This window comes from Macrotis lagotis, chromosome 2, assembly GCF_037893015.1.
Source record: "Macrotis lagotis isolate mMagLag1 chromosome 2, bilby.v1.9.chrom.fasta, whole genome shotgun sequence".
In the NCBI taxonomy this organism is placed as follows: domain Eukaryota; kingdom Metazoa; phylum Chordata; class Mammalia; order Peramelemorphia; family Peramelidae; genus Macrotis; species Macrotis lagotis.
Window position 1 is genome coordinate 315,576,114 of NC_133659.1, and position 15,815 is coordinate 315,591,928.

General features: G+C 37.7%; 1 long non-coding RNA gene across 16 annotated transcripts in view; it reads left to right on the plus strand.

Annotated features, from left to right (window-relative positions):
* LOC141515237 (uncharacterized) overlaps window positions 1-15,815 on the plus strand; it is a 130,021-nt gene that overhangs the window by 11,949 nt on the left and 102,257 nt on the right. The window contains exon 1 of one of the 16 annotated variants that reach the window (XR_012476275.1): window positions 567-9,276. The exons of 13 other annotated variants lie outside the window; for them this stretch is intronic. This is a non-coding gene — a long non-coding RNA (uncharacterized LOC141515237). 2 more of the 16 variants (XR_012476272.1, XR_012476277.1) reach the window with 2 other exon arrangements.

Genomic DNA, 15,815 nt, shown 5'->3' on the forward strand with positions numbered 1-15,815 from the left:
GTGTTTGAGATCAGCTTTGAAGTAATGAAGAGTATTCCTAATTCCAAGCTCAATGTCAACTAGTTGCCCCATTGACTAAAAATACAGCCTCTATGATGACTTCATGCTATCTTTATTATACATATATATAAATTATAATTTCTTTTCATTGATTGTAGGGTATCTCTCATGAACACACACACACACACACACACACATATATATATATATGTATGTATGTATAAGTTAGTATACATTTATACGAATAAATGCATCTGGTCCTTCTGAATTGTCTCCAGTTTATGGACCTTATACATGTTGCTAGGTAGGTTAATAGAATGTTGGAATCAGAGTGAAGAAGACCTGAATTTGAATCCTGTCTCAGAGACTGACTAGCTGCATGACCCTAAGACAAATCCCTTAATCTCTCAGTCTCTATATTCTCATTTGTCAAGAATTTATATTGGTTGTAACAGGAGAGTGGTTCCTATCAGATGAGTTCTCTATAGAAATCACTTTGCAAATTTTAAGCTGTTTAAAATTTTTTTAAATTAAAATTTTTAAGATTAAGCTATTTAAGCAAAGTTTTTTACATTTAAAGTTTATTTTATTGTTTAAATAGCTTTTTGATGCAAAATAAATCTGCTTCCCTCTGTATGTAGTTGGTTGACTCTGGAATTTATAAATAAAAGTAGTATAAATGATTCAGGAAAAATATTCTGTTTATGGCATATTGCAGAATGATGCTGTTGATCTTTAAAAAAATAGTTCCATTTGGTGACATTTACAAAAATAATTTAATTTTGGAGATCCTTAATTTCAAGAGTTATAAAGACTGGTGTAGCATTGAAGTGGCAAGCAAAATATTCAGAATTCTATATTTATACAAATAATATACATCTGATATCAGCATCTTTATGTGGCAATGTCCTTTGGTTCTAACATATGGAATAAGCACCTTGAGAACTGTTGACGAATATAGGAAAATTAAAATAATTTCTGAGAAGCTGGAATATTATTTCACATACAGTTGACTGAATTCATAATTAAGTTGAGTCATAACTAGAGTGAGGTCATAGCCTCCACAGCGATTTTAATGGGTACAGATAGAACTTGCCAGTCATAATCCTTCAGCTACATAGAAACAGCAGAGCTTAGCACAATATGAGAAAAAAAATCATTTGAAAGGAAGCTACTAGATGCTGAGCCACTTGAAAGGTCTAAACGTTTTTCCATTCACTCTTCCAAATGGCGGTGTTCTTTATGCAGTTTTCCCAGAAAAGGTTTTTGATGTTTGCCCTCGACACAGAAACTCTAGTCACTGCAGTGAGATGTCATATGTTGTCATGTCCCTCACTCCTACCTTTTCTCACCTGTGTTTTGATCTCCATTCAATCAAAGAGAATTAATCAAATTATTATCTATCTGCCTAATGTGGTATTTAAATATTTCCTTATAAAGGAGTATAATTAAACATGGCAAATCACCTGTGAAAAAGTTTCTAGTACCTCCTCATAAAGCATAAACCAGTTTTTTCACAAATGGTTATCTCATTTAAGAAATAACAAAATTTCCATGTGGTTTTGGTTGTTTTCTTCCTCAAATTTAAAACAAAGCTGTACTAATGCATAATACTTACCTTTAAAATGGAATTTGTTTAGTCATAAAGATTCTTTACCCTTTTCAATCCTCCTTTCTGCCTTCATAATTATTTTCCTTTACCTCTCTCCATTTTCCCTCCTTTTACTTTTTCCCCTTTTTCCTTTCTTTTTAACCTTCCTGCCCTCCTTCCCCCCTTTTTCTATTTTTCTGCCCTTTCCTTCCTCTCCCTCTACTTCCCCCTTTTTATTTCCTCACTTTCCTTTTACTCCGTCTTTATATCCCCCCTTTTCTTCCTCTCTCATTCCTTCCTTCCCTTCTCTATCTTCCAGCTTTTTCAACCCTTATCACCTCTCTAATTTGCCCTTCTTTTTCTTTCTCCTTCTCTCCTCTCCTCCTTTCTCCCTCTCGATTCCTGCCCCTTCTACACTCAGTTTTTATTGAAACTGTGAAAAATATAAAAGAAATAGAGAACTTGATCCTTTGTCCTCAAGAAACTTAGAGTATAACATAGAGAAAAGAAGAACCCCATTGGAACAATTAAGAAATATAATCAAATATAAATACCACAGAATTGCAGAGGATCACAGTATGAATATCATTTGGGTTCAGAAAACCTGGCATTTTTTTCATGCTGTGAACAATAATGATAATCAATAGCAATCTGTGAAAATGAATTTGGGAAATTTTTCATGGATTTTTGACTATCCTATTCAATATAGGCAATTAAATTTCTTAAAGTAACTCATAAGTCCTATGGATAATAGGATCATTGGATTGTGAGGTAAAGGAGATCTTAGAAATCTTTGAAGTCTTTATTGTAGAGATAGGGAAACTGAGGCCTGGAGAAGTAATCTAAGTTGTGTGTTACAGAGCCGGGATTTCAATCCAAGTTTCTGAATTTTACTTCTAAAGTTGTTTACTCTTTAATCCTGCCCTGTCTTATTCGACATATCTCACTTTAGAAGAAATTGTAGGTGTAGGTGGGGTTGGGGCTGAGTAGGTGTTTCCTGTTCAAAATCTAGTTCACAACATTCCACCAAATTGGAGATCTAACTAAAAAATTACACAGCTTTTAGAAGCACTTTCCATAGTTGCACGTATGTCTGTTTTCCTCCACTCCAAATTCCTTCCTCTTCCAAGAAGACAAGCCGCTAACACGTTATGCATGATTGCAAACTGTGTTCAAAGCTGTCTCCAACAGTATCTCTGACCTTGCTCTGGATTTTATTCTCTTGCTGAAATATTGTACTTTCCACCCACAAAAGAAAGCATCCTTTCAAATGAAGGTTAGCATAAAGCCATGGATATGGAAGTTGTGCTTTGGGAAAAAAAAATCACTAAATCTCTCTGAAGCCTCAAGTATCCCTATCTGCAAAAAATTATAATGTGTACCCAAAACCTATCTCAGGAGGGTGATTATTAAGAAAAAGGTGCTTTGTAAACTGTAAAGCATCATGTAAACATTAGCTAGTCTCACCATGTGGAAGCTGACTAAATGGATATTGGGTAAAAATACACTTAGATTTTACAAGTAAATTCAGTCTTTTAACTGCCTCTAGCATGGTTCACTAGCCAGCTGATGACATTCATATTGACAAAGGAGACACCATTCTTCTGCCTCTATTGGGCCTGGCAAATGCCTTCGGTTCCCTGAAATAAGAAACTCTTAGCATTGTTGTCTACTCCCGAGGTATGTGGTGTTTGGGAGCCATTGATACTGTAATTCTTAGTTTCTTCCTCTTGGGAGCTAGGGGTGAGAAGCTTTCATTCTTCAAAGGAACTATTTTCCCCTGGATTCTAAGGACTGAATCATACAGATCTGGACTTGGATAAGATATGGAAGTAGTAGTAGTAGTAATAGTAGTAGTACTAAGAGTAATTGTGTTTGTTGTGATTGTGCTTCGATCTCAAAGAAGGAAGAGGTCTTAGGTTCAGATTCCTCTTTTCTTTGCCTCATATCTTTGTGACCCTGGACGAGTCCCCAAGACTTAGTTTCTCCATTTGAAAATTCTGGCATTAGAGCTCCATCTCCAAATTCAGGATTTGATCTCTATTTGAGGGTGTAATCATCATCATTATAAGCAGTTATCTAGTGAGTTCAGATTTGCAAAGGATTTTGCAAATATTATGTCATTTGATGCTCCCAGGGAAGTAGATGCTTTTATTATCCCCATTTTGTTGATTAGGAAACTGAGGCAACAGATTAAGTGTCATATAGCTAGTAAGTATAAAAGACTTGATTTCAAATCAGGTCTTTCTGATTCTAGATTCAATTTTCTACGTCCATTGTGTCACCTAATTGCTTAGAATTCCTTCTAAAACATACCCAATATAACCATATACTGACTTCACATTAGAAAGTCTAAATTAAACTTTTACAAAGTAATGAAAACAAGAGGGAAGATCTCAGTCTATTACATGCCACCAAATCAGGAAATCAATGACAAAGAATTTTTTCTAAGAAACCAAATATATATATATATATGTATATATGTATAAAATAAAATTATCTTTCTGCTTAATATTGCTTATTTATTTTTAACATGGTGAGGTATCAAACTGACATGCAATCACCCAACAGTCGAAGTGTTTTAAAAGCTCAGAAGCTAATTAGAATTATTTCCTTGCTTTTCAAACTTTTTTCATCCTATGAAGATAGAGATCCCTAGGTCTTCCACCATTTCTCCAGGATATATGTGCTTGCTGCATGTCCAGATTACCCTTGATTTGATTTTGGATAACATTTTTCCACCTCGTCCTTTCTGTCATCATCATTCCCCCCTTTCAGTCAACTGTACAATTTCTTCGTCCCTATTCATTCAGAACAGTTATTCTTACTGATGCTAATTTGCCCAGCTTCTTCCAGGTACTAGAGAACCTTACTTCATTGAATTCTAAAAATCATTTGAGGAATTATATAAAAGACACAATGCATGTTGTCTGTGTTGTGTGACTACCTGAAATGATGGGTAGATCCACAGGATTAAGGATCATGGGGATAAAACTGGAAGGGACCTCAGATACCTTGTGATCTAGTCCCCTTGAGCCATAGAGAGAGAGTCTCAGGTCTGGAATCAAGAAAGCAGTAGTTCAAGTCTGGCCTTAGATAGATCCTAGACAATTTACTTAACCTCTCTCTGCTTTACCTTCCCTAACTCTAAAATGGAAATGACAATAAACACCTAAGAATGAGATAATATTGATGTCCTCTTCTTTCCCTCTTATTGATAAGGAGAAAGGCCAAGTCAGTCGAATTCACTTGCCCATTGTTACATAAGTAGTGTTGGATTTAGTATATGAACAAAGATTCTCTGATTTCTTTCTCCCTCGATGTTTGACCTGGCAATACAGGAAAAAATGCTTGCTTTAGGGAAATATTTTGTAGGATATTCAGCTGAAAAAAGACATTTTGATCATAAAGTATATTCATTGGAGAAATGAAAAGAATATGACTCCCTCATGATTATCTGTGTCATTCCTAAATTTTCATATCCAAAATGGAACCTAAGATTACATATGACATCCAACACATAGAATCAGCTTTTTTTTTTCATTCTGCACATGGTGCCTTTCTTCTTAATAGAACCTCAGATTGAATTGTCTCCTGTATTTAATCTGGGCTAAATTTCCATTACCCTAAAATTCCAAAACCTTTTGGTTTAGCTACATTCTGCCCTTCATAACGCCTTGCGCTTATGTAGTTGACTTGGTGAATGCAGCTAGCATAATTTTCCTTTATCATTATTCAATTTTACCTTATTAGATTTGACCGAACAATATAATAGAATGAGATTTTTTTGAGTTTCAGGAGAACTATCTCAGCTTTATATCTCTCATAACATTAACATTTTGTTCTGTAGAATACAGAGCAGACGTCTTTAACCTGGGATTTATGAGCTGGTTTTGTTTGATTAAATATATTTTAAAACTATTTCAGTACAACTAATATTTTGAAATCCTAAATACTTTATTTTATGTATTTAAAGACATCGTTGTGTGTAGTCTAGAAATTTTACTAGTTTAATGACTCAGAAAAGGCCTCGTCTAAAAGCTGGGGGCACCCAGGTGGTACAGTCAATAGAGAACCAGCCCTGGATGGAATCAGGAGGACCTGGGTCCAAATCTGGTTCAGACCCTTGATATTTACTAGCTAGGTGACCATGGTGAAGTCACTTAACCCCACTGCCTTCTAACCCCACCCAAAAAGCAAACCTCTAAAAGTAGAGTTGCATTAAAAATATTAAATTCTGTTCAGAAGTTATTTCTAAAAAAAACCTTTATGATGCAGGATCTTTGGAGATTATGATGATACCTCTCAATAACTAGGAAGCTGAATTCTATATATTTTTTATTTTATGTTATTTTTGTGCAAGGCAATGGGATTAAGTGACTTGCCCAAGGTCACACAGCTAAGCAATTATTAAGTGTCTGAGGCTGGATTTGAACTCAGGTCCTCCTGACTCCAGGGCCGGTGCTCTATTCACTGTGCCACCTAGCTGCCTTGAATTCTATAAATCTTAAATGATTCTGAAGTAGTAGGAATATTTGTGAACTGCTGGATCTCACAGAATCCCAGAAGTGGATCCTCAGTAGCCACCGGCTAATTCCTTATCTGAAGAAGAGTGAACCTTATACCATATGCCACAGACTTTTTATTCAGACTTTCAGAAGTCTCTAGTGAGGAAGGAACTCACTACTTTCGAAGGAAGTCTATTGCTCAAAAGAATTAATTTTTTTTAAACAATCAGTGAAAATTATCAACTGTTAAGCTTCTTTATATCATTCCTAATCTTTGGTGTCTTTGGGGAGGGCAGAGCAAGAGGCATTCATTTCCTCAATGTTCCCAGGGAAGGCATTTTCAGTCCTTGAAAATTGTGGTCATCTTCCTCCCTTTTACTCTCCACTACCCCACTCATCTCTTCTCTAATTGAAACTACCATACTTCCTTCAATGTTTTCTCTTAATGGCATGATACTAAAGGTTCACCACCCAGGCTGCCCTGCTCTGAACATTCCTCAGTTTATCTCAGTATCTTTTCCAAAATTGTGGTGTTCAAAATTGAACACAATCACAAAATGAATTAACTAGGGCTGACTGTTCTCATAGGGTATTGTCATTACTATATTGGGCATGCTCCCATGCCAAATACTACACAGAGATGATTATATGGAATCTTTCTCCTGGGATTTTGCAATACTTTAGGTAAAGTTAGGTTAAAATCGTCATATATAGTTCAGGAATCAAGACAAAATATATATTTTTTTTAAATTATAGGACCTTGGTGTCTAATATTGGGTTTGGACTTCTTAGCAATATTAGTCTAACCAAGTTATCTTTTATCTTTCTTGGACTCTATTTCCTTATTTGTAAAATAAAGCAGGTATTCCAAATATTCCACTCAGGTCCTTCTAGTCTTAGTGCAGGGCCTGGGACTCATTAGGTGCTTAATAAAAGATTATTCCATTTAACCAACACACACAGATACATCTTGTAAAATGTATGTGTGTTACCACACCAAGTCTCAGAACAGTACCTCCTTTAAGATTTAATACTTTCAAATTCCATTCTTTGACCACAACCTTCAAATCTTTGATCATTCTTGCTTTCACTGATACTGAGCCTTATTCTTTGTCCTTACCATAGCCTTCTTTCAATCTCGTTTTCTCAACCTGACTTCTCTTGGCACCATATCCTGTCTTAAGCTGCCAGTTTCATGTTAGCTATTACCCCACAATCTCTTGCCTTCCTGACCTGTCATTCCTGCTCTGTGGGTTCACATGCCTGGGCAACCCCCAGGGTTCTTTGCACTCTGACTTCTTTGCTCTTTTTTTCAAGGCTGCTTAGTATCACTATAGAAGATTATAAGATTCAGCTGATTTCACTTACTAGAAATCTTAGCCAGAGCTTAGCGGCTCCTTCAGAATCCATTTTTCTTCTCTTTTTGATCAGCTCCTTAGCTCCTTCCAAATCTCTTCTCCATCCCACCCCCTAGCCTTTACAGAAGATAACCTAACATCGCGGGAGAAAACTGAGGGTCTTCAAATAACCTTCCTTCCTTCTTTCCCCCTTCTTGACCAATCCAGTATCCAATATTTCGCTGTGTGGTTCTGAGATTCACGTGAAGGAAAGCCAACTGTAAAACACAGTATAAATGTCAGTTTTCATTCTTGTCATGTCAAGGGGGCTTCTGAAATATGAAATAGGCCCTAAGCAGCGAATTTATTGAAAGATATGAATGGTGACATAAGAGATGGGCAGTCATGGATAGTTTGAGATCTGATTTGGAGGAAAGAGTCTAATTAATGAAATCATAGATCTTTTGACATATTAGAATACTAAAGACATATATTTAATCTATTAGGTTCCAGGGATAAAATTAGGACTTTGAATATTGATTTTTTTAATTTTAAGAGAACAGCATATTTTAACTTTATGGAAAGAACTCTTTGAAAATTGAATCTCTTGGGGTGGCTAGGTGGTGCAGTGGATAGAGCACCAGCCCTGGAGTCAGGAGGACCTGAGTTCAAATCCAGCCTCAGACACTTAATAATGACCTAGCTACATGACCTTGGGCGAGCTACTTAACCCCATTGCCTTGCAAAAACCCAAACAAAAAATTGAATCTCTTCAAAATAGATCCTGGAACTTACAGATCAAGAGCTAGGCAGAACCCAGGAGCCATGTTGCCCAGTTGTACTTTATTATGAGCTGGTGAGTTCCTCCCATCTCTAGTAGGGATCAAGTGGAAGCCAATCAACACCTTGAGGACTTAGAGGAAATTCATACTTCAGCTAGGAGTTGGATTAAATGACTTTCAGATACTCTTCCAGCTCTAAGAATCTCTCTTGGCCATTGAGTTGTCATCCCAAGATCTGGTTTTGAATCTTATGGTTGACATCAATTGTCAAATTGTATGATCTCAAGTAGGTTGTTAAGTCTCCCTGAACCATAGTTTGATCCATAAAAGGACATGTTGGTCTGGATGACCAACAAAATTCCTACCAACTCTGGATCCCTTTGATTTTCTAACCTCAGTTTCTTCTATAAAACTAGTATGTCCATGGGGCAGCTTGGTGGCAGAGTGGATAGAGCACTGACCCCAGAGTCAGAAGGACCTGAGTTCAAATCCAGGCTCAGACACTTAATAATTAACCAGTTGTGTGACCTCGGGCAAGTCGCTTAACCCCATTGCCTTGCAAAAAAAAGCAACAAATCAAAAAACTAGTATGCCCCATTAGATAACCCTCGAAGTTCTCCAAACCTATACTTCCATCACGTGTGTATATGTGTATACAAAGATCTTAGTAACAGTCAAAGAATGAATTCACCTTCTAGAAATTAAGTAATTTCTTAAATACCCGATCATCATTTATGGTTTGGAAACCACTTGTCCTATAACCTTAAGGACCTGGAAGAAAATGGGATGGCTTTCATGGAATGAAAACCCTCTATTATTCCTTTGCTCAACAAGCCGGCCATCTGCCAGACACTGCCAGCTCTTTCCAGCTTGATCCACGGACCCTTGAAGTCTGTTGATTTCCTATTTGTGTATAGAAACATAGGAACAAGCAGAATAACAAACCTAGGATATTTTTTTCCCTTCTCTTGCTCTTTGGAACTTGCCCATGAGTTATGCTTCAGTGGACTTCAAAGAGAATTCTTTGCTTGGATTAGCTGTGCAGAGCCCTGAGCCAGGTAAGAAATGGGCTTAGTTGTTGCAGGGACCCCTGGTTGGCTAGAGACACATCAGAGTACTCAGAGGTGGGTTTTTATTCAGGTGCTTCTGACTAGAAGGGAATATGAATGTCATGCAAATAAGCAGGGTATCCTGACTTCATCAGCATCATGGAATGTTCCAGAGACTTGTGTCTTCCTGCACATGGGGCTCTACAGAACAAACCCTCAGTTTGGGGGAGCTGACAGATTGATACAGGGGAAAAAAGGATGAATCAACAGAAGGGATGTAAGGACAGAGTGAACTAGCAGCTAGTAGACAGATCAATCAGGTAAGCAGAGCGTTAGATTTCTATCTTTCAAAGGGTGTGGGGACAGGGTGAGTGGGTAGTTGGCTTCTGAGAAGGTATGTGGGAAGCTGAAGGGATGCTGTATTGTGGATTGTAGGCTCCTAGATTGAGCTGGGAGGAGCCTGAGAGCACTTCTCTTCTAATTCTTCATTTTTAGAGGAGGAAACTGAGATCCAAAAGGGTGGAATCGCTTCAGATCATAAATTGCAAGCTAGAAGGAAACGTAGAAGCTCTTTAGCCCAATCCATTTACTTTTTTGGAAGAAGAGAGACCCAAAATGGTAGGATAACAGGATCATAGATTTATAGAAACCTTAGAAGTCATCTAGTCTAAACTTTTTTACTTTTACTAAGGAAGAAACTGGCAACCAGAGTTTGTTGGCACCTACCTTCTCCTAGAAATGATTTGGTATTCCTCACCTCACCCTTTATCCCTCCCCCTCTCCTTCATCTCTCCCTCCCCTTCTCCCTTTCCCTTTCCCTTTCCCTCTGGCTCTCATTTTCCCTCCCCTTACCCTTCTCTCTTTCCTTCTCCCTCTCCCTCTCCTTTCTCTCTCCCTTCCCTTTCCCCCCCCCCCCTCTCTCTCTCTCCCTTCCCCTTTCCCCTCCCTCTCTTCCCCCTCCTTCCCCTTCTCCCTCCTCCTCCCCTCCCTATCTCTCTCCCTCTTTTTCACTCTTTATCTCCTTCTCCCCTATATTTATTCATTCATTTATTCATTTATTTATTTGTTTGTTTGTTTTATGAATCTCTATATAAGTTGCTCTTCTGTCCCCCCAGAACTCTTTTCACTGTGTTTTCTTTTTGGTTCCCAGTTTCTTGCACTGTTCTTGGAGCATACCAGGTGCTAAACATTGGTTTACTTGGTTGTTGAATTGCTAGTTCTTCACAAGCCTGGGACTACAGGTTTAGCCCTGGAATATACTCTAGAGACCGTCTAGTTTATAATTCCCATTTTACAGATGTAAAAACTGTGACCCACAGAGAAGTGATTTACTTAGGGTCACCCAGATAATAAACTGAAAAACTGGAATTTAAACTTAGGTCCTCACAATTCCAGTGTTCTATATAGATCACTGACAAAAAATTTTGAGATAGAATTTAGGAGACCTGGGTTCAGATATGTCCTCTGCTCCCAGCTCCTTGTTATTAGACGAGTTCCTTTATTTGTTGACCTAGTAAAGTGAAGAAGAGGATAGTCATGGTGGTTTCTGGGGTCTCTTCTAGCTCTAACGTTCATTCTATTATTCTTGCAAAGGAAGGAAGGGCAGTGTGTTGCAAGAGAGAGCCCCTTAGATTTGCAGTCAGAAGCTTCTCAATTCTGTTATTCATTATCTGGGGTAACCCTGGGCAAGTCATATCACCTCTATGGACCTAAAATAACTTGATGACCTCAAAGGTACCTCCCACTTCAGTCTATTCTCCTCAGTTATTAAGAACAAGGAGCCACTTGACTGGATGGAAAACAAAAGAGCCACTTTGAAGAAGAATCCAAGGTGGAAACAGGAGGAGATGAAGGATTGGATGCTGAGAAAATTTTCTTGGAGATAGGAGGGCAGGGGGGAAGAGAGAGGATTAAAAAGAGAGAGAACAAGATGTCTAAATGATTGTGGGAGACTGTCTTGAAAGGACTCTGAAGTAAAGAAAGGATGTTAATCCTGAGCATCAGGAGGTTGACCTCAAGACCAAAAGTGGGGGTGGATTCGACAAGGTTAGAATAACAGAAGAGAAAAAAAAATGTGATGACTGTACTTGGTACAGCTTGGAGATGTTCTGAAAAGGTGGGAAGAAGCCCAATAATGTGGCTAAAGGTTGAGTTTCTTGGCAGAAGCCAGAGGGGGAAAAGGGAGAAGGAGGAGGGCAAAGACAAAGAAGAGGAGAATTCAGAAATATAATTTCACAGTCTCATAGCTTTATAGATCTTGAGATGGAGCTTCAGAAGCCATCTGATCCAATTTGACATCCGATCCATGATTTGACAGATGGGGCAACTGACCAGGGAGGACAAGTACTTACCTAAGGTGACTAAGGTAGTAAGGAAATGTCAGAGGTAGAATGAAGACTCGGGTCCAGTGCCTTTCCGCTGTGCCTACAGCTAGGCTAGAGAGCAACAGAGAAATCTGCAACCACAAGGGAAAAGGAACAACAATAGCGGCAGGGTCTGGCAACAGGCTGGTGGGGGCAGAGTGCTGGATGATAATGAGCTGGAAATTGCTTGAAGATTGTATAGGGTGTTTGGTGATATTGTGGCGTTGCCGATTGGGCTGGAGAAACTGGTTAGGAAGAAAGATTAAGAGGGAAAGTGGAGGAGAGGGAAAATAAAAGAGAGACAGACAGGAAAAAAAGTGGGAGAGAGGGAGAGAGGAAAGGCATAGAGGTAGGGGATGAGTGAAAGGAAGAAATGGAGAGGGGGAGAAAGACACAAAGAGGAAAAGGAGGGGAGAGTATGGGGTACACACACACACAGACAGAGACAGACAGACATGGGGGAAAGTAAGGGAGAGATGGATATAGAGATAGAGAGATAGAAAAAGAGAAACAGAGACAAACAGTGATGGGGAAAGGGAGAGGGAGAGGGAGAGAGACAGGAGAGAATAAGTAGTTTTTTTTCTTTTATGGGACTGTCTGAAGAAAGAGAATAAGGTCATCCCTTTAAAGTTTAATTATTCTGTTTCATCTTTATAATTACCATGTATGTATTAGTGAAATATATATAAATGCCTCGGTTTCCTAGACTACATAGCATCAATTCTTTGAGGTCATTTCATTTGATGGCATCTAAGGAGACACTTCATAGAGAAATCATTGAATATCTATGAGTAACCAACCCATTTGGCTTTGCATTTCTCAATCTCAGATTAAATCTTGATCATGCTTCTATTCTTGTAATGAGCAAAGCAATAATCTCAATGACTCACAGGCTGCTCGAAGCTGTCATATCTTCTCTTCGCCTTTATAAATCCTGCTGTAGAGAATGGGGATGAACATATCTAACTCTGATTTGTGGGTCAATGGATTGCCACTGTGCTTTGAAGAAAAGGGAAGGTATTTGATGATTTCGGCTGTCACCTCAATTGCAAAAGAAAAGATTAATTATCATAGATATATAGGGGAGGCAGGGAACATGGCTTAATAGAAAATAATATTGGATTTGGAGTCAAATAACCTGAATTTGCTTCCTATCTCTACTAACAAGAGCTAGCCAAAATGAAATGGGCTTCTTTGGGAGATGGTAGGCTCTTTCTTATGAGAGTAATTCAAGTTAACTTGTGCTGGGCAATCTTTCACAGGGGTGCGTCTGACTAGATGACTTCTGAATTCTCTTCCAAATCTAAATTTCTGTGATTCTATGATCTGCCAATCACTAGCTATTTGACCCTGGGGAAATTATTGCTCCTAGAATCAAAAGATCTGAGAAATAAAGCTAGAAGAGATTTCAGTATCTATTGAGTCAAATCTTCTATCTTTAAAAACTAAATCTTTATACAAATTATCACTTTCCCTTTATCCTATTTCCTCACACCGAAAATGACTAATCTGTAAACCCATTGTTCAAAAATATGTATGTAGGATGTCAACTTGACTGTTTGCCACTGAGGGGAGGGGGTGGGAAGGGAGGGTGGAAGGAAATTTTGTAACTTAAATATAATACACACATGCCCACATATGGATGAATGTTGAAAAAAACTTTCATTATATGTATTTGGTAAAATAAAATATCCATTAAAAAATAAAAACTAAATCCAAGGAGAGTTGAAATGAGCACAATATCTAGAATTAAGGAGCCCAGACACTCACTGTGTGACCCTGGACAGGTCACAGTCTTTCTCAGCCACAATTTCCTCATTTGTAAAATGAGAGGATTGGGCTTCATGGGATCTAAAGGTCATTCTGGGTCTAAAGCAATGACTCTGTGCCAAAAATAATAGAGAGTAAATGGAAGAGTCAAAATTCAAATATGCTGTCTCACTTAGAACCTAGCAGCATTTCTTCTCTGCCATTAGGTCCTCTCTGAACCTCAGTGTCCTTATCTGCAAACAAAGATAAGTAATCATATCTGTGTGCACTCCTTCATATGTAGAAGGTACTTTATAAACCCTGAATTCCTTTATAAATACAATGTTTATCTAACACTTTTGTTATTATTTTCTTCAGAAATGTGATTTTTGAATTTTGGGAATACTATAATTCTGGTGCAGAAGAATAAAGAACTGTCATTTGCTTTCTCACTGCTCATATAATAATGATGATGATTAAAGCAACAGGAATAACACTAATAATGATAGCTAGCGTTTATATAGCTCTTAAAAATTTGCAGAGTACCTTAGATATGCTATCTAATTTTATTCTCACAACTAACCCGGGAGGTAGATGTGATTATCATCATCCTATTTTGCAGAGGGAAAACTGAGGTTAAACAATTTGCCTTGAATTATATATTTTATTTAAATGATATATATATAATATAAATAGAAATTCCTGAGCATCTGTGATCTCAGAGACCTAAGACTGTAAATTCTTGATAGGTTGCAGTTCCACTGTTGAGGGAAATCTCCATCCTGGGAGTTTCCAACCCAGAAAAACACAGGTCCTTGACATGTTAAGATGGAGCCACCAAATAACCATCCCAGAGTCATGTCTTAAATACTCTATGATAAGGGACTCAAAAAGATGAGCCAGGTAGGGGTGGACAAGATCATTAAATTAGTAACAATTATCCTTCCTTTTCCTTTGTACTTTTTACAGGTGATTGAGTCACTACAAAACAACAAAAAAAGAAAGTTGATCTGATTCTTCCTTGTACCATATCCTGATAAGGAAGGGGAGAACAATTTAACCTCCTAGTGGAGGGTTTAGCCAAGAGATTAGTGACAGGAAGGAAAAAAGGAAGAAAAAATGGGAACTGAAATAGTAGTCTTTTCAAAATGATGCGACCAACATTTATTGGGAATCAGTATTAATAGTTATGCACAATTTGCATGTGCTATACATATTTCTTTCCCATTGGATTGCAAGCTCCATAAAGTCAGGGTATAGCTGTGTGTTTGTATGTGGGTATGGATGTGGGTGTGAGACTAGGAATCTCAATACTGGGCACAATGATTCTATATTAGAAGTGTTCCATCAATGTTTAGTGATCTGAATTATTTTTATTTCTTTTGTTTTTATTATTTTAATATCTTTAAAGTTTATTTTTATTACATCATTTTATTAATTTATTTTATTTATTTTAAAATTTTTATTTGAGTTTTATCTTATTTTTAAAATTAATTTTATTGTTCTCTTTTGTCTTATTATCATAATCATTTCTGGGGCAGGGAGGGAGCTGCCAAAGTTAACCTTCTCCTTCAGATTGGACTTTACATTATAACAAAGAAAATCATGAAATATATTCAATATTGATCCCTATGTGCTGATTTGTCCTTCTCTCACTTCATCATCACCTTTGTATCCCTAGAAGACAGTGTAAGATCCTGAGGATCATAAAATGTCTTTGTAAGAGAAATCTCCAACCCCTTTCCTATCATGGAGGGATATGTGAATCTGAGAGCAAGACAGAGAGAAGTTTATCCCCTCTGCCAAAGGGCCCTATACATAAAACAATCAAACTGAACTTGGGTAGGCCTTCTAAAAAATCAATCAATTCATAAGTATTTATTAAATATACTATCTGCCATGCAAAGTATCAGGGGCCAAGAATAGAAAGAAAACCATAATGCAAAAACCAAATTCATTTCTGCCTTTGTTCTACCCTCTCTTCCTTCCCCCCCACATTCCCACTACCCTTTGGTTATTAGGATGTTATAAAAGAAAAAAAATATTGAAGCAGGTGTCACAAAAGGAGAAAATGATGCGTAGAGGTCAGATGACTTAGCCAGGGCATCAGACCTCATCAGAATAGGGTCCACAGTCAAACATGGGGTCTTGACTCTGTGATCTGTTTTCTCACCTGAAAATTAAGAAAGATACTTGAAGAATGAAACCTTTTCTTTGATGTGAAATATGAGTTTAATTCTTCCTTTGCAAGGACCAGATCCAATGGCAAAGGAAGAGATTCAAAGTCTTACTTGCATGAATTTCATGTAGAAAGGAGAGCTCAGACCCCATTTGCACAGAGAACCTGACTTCACGTCTCTCTCCCCCCACCCTCTCTCATCTATCCCATTTATTTTGGGCTTCCCCAATTCTCAGTTTTCTCATCTTAATATGGGA